This window comes from Dioscorea cayenensis, chromosome 1 (genome assembly GCF_009730915.1).
Source record: "Dioscorea cayenensis subsp. rotundata cultivar TDr96_F1 chromosome 1, TDr96_F1_v2_PseudoChromosome.rev07_lg8_w22 25.fasta, whole genome shotgun sequence".
NCBI classification, from domain to species: Eukaryota; Viridiplantae; Streptophyta; class Magnoliopsida; order Dioscoreales; family Dioscoreaceae; genus Dioscorea; species Dioscorea cayenensis.
This window is the reverse complement of record NC_052471.1, coordinates 27288001-27298041: the sequence shown is the minus strand read 5'-3', so window position 1 is coordinate 27298041 and position 10041 is coordinate 27288001. Positions and strand designations below refer to the sequence as shown.

The 10041-nt window shown below is 41.8% G+C and overlaps 1 non-coding gene across 1 annotated transcript; it reads left to right on the top strand.

Annotated features, from left to right (window-relative positions):
• The first annotated feature begins 8644 nt into the window (after positions 1–8644).
• On the top strand, positions 8645–8751 carry LOC120266781. The gene has a single exon (XR_005538278.1). It is a non-coding gene; the product is annotated as a small nucleolar RNA R71 (small nucleolar RNA).
• Positions 8752–10041: the final 1290 nt, after the last annotated feature.

The following is a 10041-nucleotide window of genomic DNA, read 5'->3' as shown; positions in this document are numbered from 1 at the left end:
TAAATTATAAAGGGCATAAAATAAATAGTTTAATAAATTAATTGTAATAATTAAAATAAATAATAATATTTTAAATATTTTATAAATAAATAAGTTCACACTTTTATATTATGGGTATAAAAGTAACTCTACTATCTATCATTCCATTACTTTTCCCATTTGTAATAATTCCCTAGATAACCAAACACAAATTGCATTCTCTTTATCACCTCTCCCATTAACCTTCCCATTCCCATTCCCATCCCTCATTCCCCCATTCTCATACATTCACCCAAACACACCCATAATTCTATCTAGAATTTAATTTGCTGTTAAGGACTTTATTTATATTAAATAACTAAAAAAATTAGAATTTTATTTTTTCCTATTGTCACTGCAAATAAAAAAAGGACCTTTTTTCTAACAACTTTGCCAAGTTAAAGTTTTTGATTTTTTTTTTGTTTAAATAAATTATTTTAGGAGTGCTATCATAATTGGGAAATTATCTAATCTTTCAAACCTTGAAAGATAATTTATATGAAATTATAAAATGTAAACTTGAAATGAAAATAATACTATCATAATGATGACAATGATACTTATTGTTATTGTTGTTATTGTTGTTATTGTAACAAGCATTTCACAACAACAAAATTTTACAACCACCATAAGAATAACTACATTTTCACATTAACAACAATAATAAATGCCACAATAACATTATTATCTTACAACAACTATAATGACAATAACAAAAAAAAAAGGAAAAAGAAAAAAACCACATCTCATGATTAAAAAAACATTTTATAACAACCCCTACATTTCTAGAACAACATGAGCATTATCAATGTCATAGCAATATTTGATAACACATGATCTACTTTCCATATTTTCAAACATTCTGGCATACCCCTTCCATTGATATCCTATAACATGTTTTTCATATTACTTAGCAAATTTTCTTTGTATATTTTTATCTATGTGATTGTATATTTTTAGCCTTGTAGTCCTCCTAGAATATTTTTACTTCCTTTTTCAAATACTGAAGAGTTGTATAAATGGTATTGTAACCTTTCATTTATGTATATACAAAAATACAAGTTTGGGTTTCTTCATGGTATCAATAGCCCAACTTTAAGATTTTTTTGCTTTTAGCCCACCACATTCAATTCTTTCTCTAGACATATAATTCCAGCAACAATGACTAATACTCAACCAAATGCAACCACCACATTGCTATTTTGCAACATTATCAATTTCATCATCATCACTCTTAATGAAAAAAATTGCCTTATATGGAGAAACCAAATGCAACCCATAGTGCTCACCTACAACCTCTTCGACTACATTGAAGACTCTATCTCGTCACCTTCAAAGCCTAACACATAAACCTCTGTTGAATTGGCCTAATGACAAGGTTCCCTTGCGTATATCCTGCAAATGCACGAGTTTGTCGAAGTAATAATCCCGGGTGAGCGGGTATCGAATCCACAGGGAGTAGGGAATAAAAATACTTAATTCGATTTTAGCTATGTAAAAGATCAATGATAATGATTGTGATAATGATTCAATTCTCAACAGTAAAAACAACAAGTAAGAGAGCAAAAGTAAAGAAGAGGGTAAGGCAATCGATAAAGATGGGGTACCCGGATAATGCTCCACATAGGATAATTGTTTTAAGTGCAAGAACCCTCTATTATGCTTCCTAATCAATGCAATAGTGAGTCGTGGAAATCCTTAATTACATCGTCCTAAATCTAATGTCAACTATGCCTAACTCTATACATGTCCCGGAGGAGAAATCGAACAATCTCAACACCTCACACTCGCATAGAGTTGCAATGAGCTCTAGGGATTCCAAGCGATAAATCTCTTCCTAATTATAGACCTAACCCTTTGGTCAAGGTGGAAGGTCCCTAACCACAATTGAGCTCTAGATACTAAGATCACCTCAACGCTTCACTCCGTTGCACGTGCAACTAAGCCCCAGTAGAAGTTCATCCCTTAGACCATTCACTCTATTATGTCCACAAAGAACTCAAGGAACAAAGGTAGAATCTATCACGCCGTATGGGAAAGGGGACGCTCTTGTACCTCTCGACTCACCCTCTCAACCCTCTCCTACCTAGCTTTGTCTAACGCTCATGGTGTGTCACACACTCACAAGGTTACCAACAAGAACTCTCAACCCTAGTGTCACTCTAGGGGAAATGTTCATGCAATCAAGCACTCAAGGTTGGAACTCACAATACACATTAATTGATTGAAAGCATAATAAAGAGGTTCAAAGAAACAAATACATCATAGGGTTCACAATACCGGAGTACCCACTAGGGGTTTAGCTCTCCATGGAGCTAAGTACAATCAAAGAAATAGAATGTAAAAGCAATGAATCCATAAAGAAACACCCTCGATAGTCGTGTCAATGGTCTTGTCAAAAGTCCTCTACTCGTCGTCCAAGGATTCCCTCGTCTAGTATAGGATATGCCTCGACGGAAGCTCCCCTACCAACCTTCTTCCTAAGGAATGACGATGTCGTAGCCATAGAACCTCTCCAAAACCTTGGCCAATACCCCTTGAAACCCTAGCCGAAGCCCTCTCTCAAGTTGGGGAAAAGACGGAGAAAAGAATACCAAAATCGGGGCTAAATCAGCTTTAAATAGGGCTGGAATCGGCCGACTACACGGGCGTGGATGCTCCACGCGCCCATGGGGAATTTCCACACGGGCGTGGATAATTTCCACACGCCCGTGTGGATTCTCGGCCAGCTGTTAGCAGTGCTGCTACAGTATAGGCTACAGTGCTCTGCTGCAATATTCGACCTGAATAGCTTCCCGATTCCATACTTTCATCGGGGTAACGCAAACGGGCACACCTTCACGTCATGGATCACTTGCTTCTTCAATGGTGTACACGTTGGTGGAGCTCTTGTTCTATGTGCATAAGTCAGAATGCTCGAATGTGACTGCCTTTGTGCCTCTCCAATTGGATGTGCCCACTCGAATACGAGGAGGTTGGTACACACTCTAGCATCTCACACCTGACATATGTCTTCACGTTTGAGCCTTAGCAAGATTTCCTCCAAAATTGGTGCATTATGATCCACATTGGCCTATTTCCTTCATACTCGGCCTCACAACCCTAATCGCATAAAAAGTAACATAAAAAAACACATATTAGTGTAAAAAAACCCGAGAAAAGTAATGCTCAACATAAGGAATGAACGCTCAGCATTCAGTATCGCACAAGCACTTATCAAACTCCCCACACTTCAGCTTTTTGCTTGTCCTCAAGCAAACATTAAAACATACGTGCAATAATGAAGAAAATATTGAAAGTGCTTGGCCTTAGGTTCACCAAGGTATACAACGAAAGTATTGTACAATTAAGGAAAATTTCAACACTAAATACGAAAAAATCAATGCTCTAGCTAAAAACTTGAATAAAAAAGGACAACAAACCCAAATTTTGAGTATGTGTGTGAACTCACTCAAAACAACCCAAGGTGTACTCCTCAAAGTTCTAAGTGCAAGGGACTTATTTATCTACAAAAGTGACAACAATTTCAAAGATGGTAGTAGCTTCACACATCCTCTAAGGTAGCCCTTTCCAAAGCGGCCGCTAAAGTGGCTTTCACACTTTCGAGGTGGTAGTTCTTTCTACCCGAGCGGTAGCTTTCACTCATCCTATGAGATAGCTCTTTCTCTCATTAGGGCATAACTAGTATCAAACTTATGAGAGTAGTTTCATACTTCATAGGTGGTAGCTCTTTCCACCCAACAAACACAAATAAACAATAAAACTATTTTGTTCCTTATTTTCATTTTCATCATTTTTTTTAAAAATTTAGCACAAGAAAATAAACCTAACTAATCCCTTTAACATCGAACATGAGTTTCCAATAGAGTTCGAAGAGTGAGTAGTGCACTAAGTGTAAATCGGGCAAAAATTCCTAAAAATTCAAGCAAGAACTAGAGCATGAAAACATTCAATGTTAACAATTCTCCTAGACTTAAGAATACAATCATTGAAAACTAAGGTGAACCGCCATTGGCTATGTGAGCATATATCAATCAAGAATAATAGAAAAGATGTGCGCATTATGAAACTCCCCCCCACACTTAAGTTGTACATTGTCCTCAATGTACACATGCAAAGTCACTCAAAATATATATATCATTAAAAAATAGATGTGGGATAAGCAATCAAAACAATACTCCCCTGACTCCTAGTGTTGCATTTGATAAAGCTAATTCCATGGGAGTAGTGTTCCGACGGGTTGAGAGGTTCACACGGCCAAGTGCCTCAGCACCTTGGCCGTGCCAATGACTAAGTCTCAATTCCCAAGAAGACAAGACCATGTGCACGCATACACGAGGGGGTTCAGTGAAGCTCAATAAAAACAAAATAAATCTAGTGAATATGAGAGATAAAACAATGAATACAACTCGATGATGCAAAATGAACATAAACTCAGAAGGAGAATCCTTTCTGAGTAAACAAGTATAAAAACAAGAAAAATAAAATAAAATGCAAGAAAGTAAAGGAGAAGTCAAATGTCGGTGCTGCTCTCATGCTCTTGTGCTGCTGCTGCTGCTGGAGATGCACATGGTGGGTCCACCGGTCTTTGGGGGTCGAGGATGGAGGTCTTTCGGAGGAACGAGGGGGCCCGAGGGAGTCCTCGGCCGCAATACAAATGATGAGGCGATGTCTCGCTCTAAAATCTGCTGTAACACGTCAAAACATGCCATGAACTCTGTGTACTGAGTAGCCTGCGTAGCCCTAATCTCGGCAACCTCAGCTCAGACCACCCCTATAGCATTCTCGAGCCTCTCAAAGCGATCATTGGCTCGAGATGGTGAAAAGCTATACGCACTGGGGGTGGCTCCTCTGCCACTGGAGGTGCCTCTGTCTCCATCATTCTGTGGGCGAGGCTCGGGAGTGGGCTGAGATGCTCCGGCTTCATTACCCTCATCTCCGGCTATCTCTGGAGATGGTAGTACTAAAACAAAAACCCCTGTCCGAACCCTGTGGACCATGCCCATCAACAGCATCATCTCTAGACTCAGGGGAGCAGGTACACTCATCGTCTCGGCCCCGCGAATCGAATCCAAGAGACCCATGCTTAGCACTAATCTCGTAATGTAGGGGCCCGAGAAGATTGCTCCCAGTCTAGCATAGTGTCCCTGATGTCTGATGTACTCTGCCAAGATGTGCCTTAAGTGAATCGGTACGTGCTGTACCATCGAGTACAAGTACAGTAGCTCCTGACGGCTCAGGACACCAGTGCTATCACCACGGCCATTCGCCGACCTACTCATAATGGCATGCAATTATCTGTATGTTGGTCGGGAAAGGCACGTGGCCTTGGACACCCCCGGCTCGTACTGACCTTGACCACATAACACTCTGTAAGCTCTCTGCGGGGTCAAGGTTCCAGGGTAATCAGTCGATAACTGTGCATATTCCTCTATATCTGTGAATGCCTCCTCGTACAAAGCTAAGTAGTGTTGAAAACTACATAATGCTCAAGCTATGGTGGTGTCCAAATACTCTGAACTGAATGGTGTCCACACTGTCGAAGCTCGCATACGATCTATCAAACTCGAATGATGAGAGCACCTCCAGTGCAAACTCTCAGATGGCTGGCTCTCTAATGATCCGCAACTACTGCCAACCACCCTCTGAAATGAGATCCTCAATCTCATCAGCAAACTCATCTCGGTGCTGCAGATCTCGCAATATAGTCATGTCTAAGAATCGAGTCTGCCCAAAATGGAGCCTCGACAGGAGCTTATAGCGAACTTGATGCTCTGGAATTGCAAGCCGCATGCCCTCGGGCCCAGGAGATGACTCACGTGGTCTCTTATCAGCTTGCTTCTTTGACCTAGGTGCCATAATCTGCAAGATTTAAATGAAATTGATCAAATAAGTTGATAAACCAATGCTGTAGAAATCCACACGGTCGTGTGGAATTTCCGCACGCCAGTGTGGATCCATGGGGCGTGAGAACCGCACGGCCACGCTTTAACAATCCAAAAATACAACTTAATAATACTTCTAACTTCGTTCTAAACATAAATCGTCATTCCAATTGAAGAAACGAAGCATTATTAACCAGGTTAATCAATAGAAACCATGAATTGGCAAAAAAAGATGATAAAAAAAATAACTTACCGACGCTATGGAGTAAGAAAATGAAGAACCGGCCAGAAAACTTCACTAAAATCCCACCAAATTAGCACTCTGAACTCTGAGAATATCGTGAGTGTTTTCAGGTGAATAGAAATCGTGAAGAGGGTGAGAAACTATCCTCTTTTAAATAGACTTCACGACTTTTGGCATTCTGTGCATCCACACGAGCGTGTGGAAATTCCTCACGCCCGTGCGCCTCACTTTCAAAGCATTACAGGGCATGCGCACGCCCCTGTACTCTTTCGGGAAAACGCTCCTTTGCCTCTGACTGCTCTCGCACGGGCGTGCAAAAAATATCCACGCTCGTGCCCCCGACCCACAGAGGCAGCCGCAAGCCCCCTGTGGCTTCCTTGGACATCCGAGAAAAATACTAAGTCTTTCACACGCCCGTGCGGAAATTCCCCACGGACGTGGACATTCACATGCCAAACTCGCAGGGGCAGCCACACGCCCCTTTGTCTTCTCGAGATGTAGAGAACTCATCTGCAGAGTTTCACACAGGCGTGTGGAAATTCCCCACGCCCGTGCGTGGTTCACAAGGTCGCTCACAGGGGCGAGTCCACGCCCCTGTGTGCTCTCAGGAAAAACTGCACAACTCTGCAGGAATTCACATACCCGTGCGGAAATTACCCACGGGCGTGTGACAGTCGCATGATCGTCCACAGGGGTAGCTGCACGCCCCTATGCCTTCTCTGGATGAGCTCGCAGTGCAACTCCCACGGGCGTGTGGAAATTCCACACGCCTGTGTGTTTTCTCTGGATGACTTAGAAAAATTTGTAGGCTCTGCAGAAAATTTTTGAACATGTTTACACATTCAGAGCCTGCCCTATTATGCAAATTTTAACAGTGAAAAATATGAAATAGAGCTCAAATGACCAAACTTTCGCCAATTCCTCATAAAACACACGATGAATTTTAAACACCCACAACAAAATCACAGCATAAGCATCTATAAATTACGACACCAACACTTAACAATTTATTCATGCAAACAAACTAAACTAAAAGATAAGAAAACAGTAATTGCTTGGGTTGCCTCCCGAGAAGCGCTTGTTTAACTTCACTGAGCTTGACATATCTTGTCTTACCTCACGGGGGTTCATGAATGAAAGTCACCCTCTTACCAATGACTTGAAAGCATGATGAGTAAAGTCTCTTGAGGGTAGAGGGTGTATTATCGGTCTTCGGATCGTCTAACAATGGTGCATCCAACTTTCTTGGTTCATGTACATCTCCAACAGTCTCAGAGCGTTTTCGATGGCGTCTCCTAGTCCTCTTCATTTTCTGGAGCACCTTCTTCACTATCCCCGGGATAGATGTTACTTCTTCAGTCAATCCAAGAATCATTAGTTCTTCATTGCTCTCCTTTTGCTCGAACAAACCTTCATATAGATCCGGGTTGAACATTTCCTGCATATATTCATAAACAAGCTCATCAGTAGTGTGTAGAAAATATAAAGTGTCATCAAAATCGAGAGAATGCCGCATGGCTTCAGCAAGGCGGTAATTGAGTTTGTCATCTCCAACTCTCAATGTGAGCTCTCCGCCGTCCATGTCAATCAATGCTTTCGAAGTCCGCAAGAACGGTCTCCCAAGTATCAAGGGTACATCCGCATCCTCATCGACATCTAGCACTACGAAGTCAACCGGATCAATGTACTTGTCCACCTTGACAAGCACGTCTTCAATGATACCTCTCGGATGTCACACCGTTCGGTCCGCCAATTGTAAAGTCATCCGAGTAGACCTAGGCTCTCCCAAGCCTAGCTTATAGAAGAAAGTGTATGGCATGACGTTGATACTTGCCCCTGAATCTGGCATGCGGTGTGGTTGCAAAGTGTAGCCTCGACTGATTCAAACCATGTATTTGCAGATTGAACAAATCTACCCAAGTGCTTCTCTAAATCCGTCATTCGGGTTTCCAAGCCTGAAATTCTATTTTCCACTTGAGGGGCTTGTTGTTGTTGTTGGAAACCCGGTTGCCCCATAGCCTTTTGTGGTCCTTGATTACTCCATGAAAAGTTGGGATGATTCTTCCAACCTGAATTGTAAGTATTGCTATATGGGTTCCCTTGAGGTCTCATGCCATTACCTACAAAATAAACGTTTTTTTCACTGAAGAAACATCACCAATAACGATCGGGCAATCGGAGGGAGCATGTCCTCCACCACAACCAGTGCAATTGGTCACGGCCACAACTCTATTCGAAGCTATGAGATCTAGCTTCTTATTAATACTCTTTCACTTGCGGCGCCAATGAGGTTACCGCATCAATTTCATGGAGACCGGCCACCTTTTTCTTCTCCCTAGCATTCCATTGGTAGCTATTTAACGCCATTTCCTCAATTAATTGACGAGCCTCATCGGTGGTTTTGCTACCTAAGGTACCTCCTGCTGCCGCATCCAAGAGTTGCCTTGTACTCGGGTTCAAACCATTGTAAAAGGTTTGAACAATCATCCACTCCGGGAATCCATGTTGCGGACAATTTCTCAGGAGCTCTTTGAACCTTTCCCATGTCTCGAATAGAGACTCTAATTTGAACAGAACAAAGGACGAGATCTCATTCCTAAGCTTTGCTAATTTTCCGGGAGGAAAATAACGGGCTAGAAAAGCTTCTACCATCTCCTCCAATGTAGTGATTGATGCTCTAGGTAATGAGTGTAGTCACTGCTTCGCTCTTCCCTTCAAGGAAAATGGGAAGGCTCTCAATTTGATGGCATCATCTATCACCCCATTTATCTTCAGCATATCGCACACCTCCAGAAAGCTCTCTATGTGACTGTTTGGATCCTCATCGGCCAAACCGTTGAATTATGCGGACTGCTGCAGCATATGGATGAATGCCTCCTTTAGCTCGAAGTTCTGAGCTGTAATCGGGGAAAGCACAATACTCGATTGTGGCCCCAACACTGAAGGTCTGGCATAGTCGGATAGTGTTCACTGTTGCTCATTCTATTCTGCCATGTTTTTAGATTCTTCTTCTTCGAATCAGTTGAATTATGCTGTTCTTGCACAGGTTCTTTCCCTTTTCTTCTAAGTGTACGTTCAAGCTTAGGGTCTCCTTTAATCAATATTGATGGATTCCCTCGGGTCATAACCTGGAGCTGCACCAAAAAGAAAGAAAAAGAAAATCAGAATAATGATAGAATAAGAAGACGTGAAATAGAATGTGTGGTGAAATAGCTAAGAAAACAAAGTGCAAAGTATCTCTAAACGCCTAGCTCCCGGCAACGGCGCCAAAAACTTGACAAGGTCCCCTTGCGTATATCCCCCAAATGCACGAGTTTGTCAAAGTAATAATCCCGGGTAAGCGGGTATCGAATCCATAGGGAGTAGGGAATAAAAATACTTAATTCGATTCTTAGCTATGTAAAAGATCAATGATAATGAGTGTGACAATGATTCAATTCTCAACAGTAAAAGCAAGAAGTAAGAGAGAAAAAGTAAATAAGGGGGTAAGGCAATCGATAAAGATGGGGTACCCGGATAATGCTCCACCTAGGATAATTGTTTCAAGTGCAAGAACCCTCTATTATGCTTCCTAATCAATGCAATGGTGAGTCGTGGAAATCCTTAATTACATAGTCCCAAATCTAAGGTCAACTATGCCTAACTCTATACATGTCCCGGAGGAGAAATCGAACAATCTCAACAGCTCGCACTCGCATAGAGTTGCAATGAGCTCTAGGGATTCCAAGTGATAAATCTCTTCCTAATTATAGACCTAACCCTTTGGTCCAGGTGGAAGGTCCCTAACCACAATTGAGCCCTAGATACTAAGATCAACTAAATGCTTCACTCTGTTGCACGCGCAACTAAGCCCCAGCTGAAGTTCATCACTTAGACCATTCACTCTATTATGGC